At 47.8% G+C, this 2,500-nt stretch overlaps 1 protein-coding gene across 1 annotated transcript in view; it reads right to left on the reverse strand.

The window, feature by feature from the left end:
- LOC139351482 (dachshund homolog 2-like) overlaps positions 1-2,500 on the reverse strand; it is a 76,090-nt gene that overhangs the window by 72,257 nt on the left and 1,333 nt on the right. The gene's annotated exons all lie outside the window — the stretch shown is intronic.

The raw sequence follows: 2,500 nt of genomic DNA on the forward strand, positions 1-2,500 counted from the left end.
CATGCGCATTCACATGATCCATTATTGCCCCTGACATGTACCGCTGTGTGAGAGTGTGAGAGAAGACGGAGTGATTGAGACGAGGAGACAGAGGAGGGAGGTGAAAGACGGGGATGAAGAGGAGGAGGAGGAGGAGGAGGAGGAGAAGGAGGAGACAATTAGAGCCCGAGACAGAAATACACCTCAGATGACGCGTGTTTGTAGAAAAGAAGCAGATAGGGATGAGAGGGTGATAAGAGTCAGAAATAGAGAAAGACAGGAAAAAACATGGCGGCGGACGAGTGTTTCAGGCTTTATAAAGTACAGACCTGTGTGTGTGTGTGTGTGTGTGTGTGTGTGTGTGTGTGTGTGTGTGTGCGGTCAGCTCAAAACACACAGGTCACTCTCCAACAACCCGCTGACTCCACAGCAACACAACACACTGTTAATAATTAGCCAATCCTGAACAACCGCCGCCTCGAACTGTCCTATCACGTCCATCTTTGAGCCGAGCAGAAAGAAGTGAGAGCACGTACGAGCGCAGGACACGTCCAGCGGTCCCACGGCGACCCTAAATTCCAGGACTTTTCCAGAGGTTTCCAGAAATAATTCGTCCTCCCTCAGTTCGATGCCGTTTTTCAGGGACAAATATGTCAAAGCAGCAGCTGCCCGCCGTCGCCGCCGCCATGCTGAAGTTCTGCGACTGTCAACAAGTATAAAGCTGCCGGTGAATTCAGCTTTCAGGCCTTTATTTCTTCACATTCTGCTACATTAGCACCATTAAAAGTACGCCGAATGAGCCATTAGCGGTTCCTGTTTACGGCGCACATGGATGCACAAGCATCAGCTGATTCATCTGAAACCGAAGGAAGCTTAAAAACGAGATCACTCTCAGGCGAGTTCTGCAGAGCAGAGAGGGCTTATGGATGTTTGCTGAGACAATGAGCTCCTCACACTGAATTTAAAATGTGTGTGTGGTGTCTGCGTTTTGACGTTTCACAGAGTAACGACGGAGGGAAAGACTCAGAGCGACCCCGCATCCCGGCCGAGGTGCGTGACGGTCCGGGCTGCTGCTCCAGCGCCGGCCGAGGTGGAGCCACCAGACTCCACCAGCCTTCCTGCTGTTTTTAGGAGCAGCAGCAGCGCCGTCTTTCACCTGCCGCAGAGGCGTTTCCTCACGTCTCTCCCTCGCAGTTTGACGTTAAGCGACTCTGTTTTAGGTTTTTACCTTTTTTTTTCCTCCACCTTTTGAAGGGCAGAGGCGTCGCTGCAGCTTCAGGCTCTCATTTCACCTTAAAACCAGCATCAGACAAGCTTTTCAGCAAAGAAAGAAGAAGACACAGGAGTGACTCTGCTCCTCTCTGCTTTAAATGTCAGTGCATCTCCTGGCTGCCTGGACGCTCCTGTCTGGAAAAAGCTCTTAAAAAATCCTTGTTCCTGTAACTCGACAGTGGAAAGAATCACAGAACTCAAAGCAAAAATGAGCAAAAATTCGATTTTTCCTTTAAAGCAGAACAACGACGAAGGACGACACGAACAAATTTACCCTCAAACGACGCTTCTGTACTTTAAATACTAATTTCACGCAGTTTCCCCCAAAAACTGAGCACGTTCACAGCTGAAACGTTTACTGAATTAGAGACACTTCAGTCCAAACTGAGAGGAAACTCTCTTTCTGGAAAAGTTTCAGGGCGCTGAAGGTTTCAGCTCGCGACAGTTTTGATGCTGATGTTTTCATTTGTGCTGCAGAGATCAGAAAAAGAGCAGCCTGCAGTGACGCTGCGGCTCTTAAAAAAAGAGTTTGCCTTCAGATTAATTGTTGTTAATTATTCTTAAATACAAAACATTTGTGAGCGTCTACACGAGGAGCTTCGGCCCTCAGTCGAGCTTCAAGACGAGCCGACCAGATTCAAAATGGTGGAGATCCCAAACGACGCGCTGGACGTCACTGAAAGGACCGAGCAGTTGGTTCAGGTGCAAACAAGCAGGTGACAGGTACAGTAGGTCTGCACGCACACGCACACACACACACACACACACACACACACACACACACACACACACACACACACACACACACACACACACAGCCGTTATAACCAGCATTAAAGCCACACTCTGTAAAGTGTCTGTTTACACACAAACACACATTAAAGCTGCATTTTTTCCAGCACACACACACTCACTCACTCACTCTCTCTCTCTCTCACACACACACACACACACACACACACACACACACACACACACACACACACACAGATATAAAGTAATAGATTAGGAGCATGAGAAGCTTTTCCATAACTTAAGTCAACAAAAGGTTGTTTGCTTTGTGTTTGTTTGCTGTCAGAGTGTTTTTATTTCCCTAAAAACACCAAACTGGTGAAACGTGTGTCTGCCAGCACACACACACACACACACACACACACACCAAGCTCCAACACCTGAGCAAGATAATGAACTGATAACAAAACAGGAAGTCAAACTGAGGAAAACCCAAACGAGCCACTGAGTGTGTGAT

Source organism: Chaetodon trifascialis, chromosome 23, assembly GCF_039877785.1.
Source record: "Chaetodon trifascialis isolate fChaTrf1 chromosome 23, fChaTrf1.hap1, whole genome shotgun sequence".
Classification (NCBI taxonomy): domain Eukaryota; kingdom Metazoa; phylum Chordata; class Actinopteri; order Chaetodontiformes; family Chaetodontidae; genus Chaetodon; species Chaetodon trifascialis.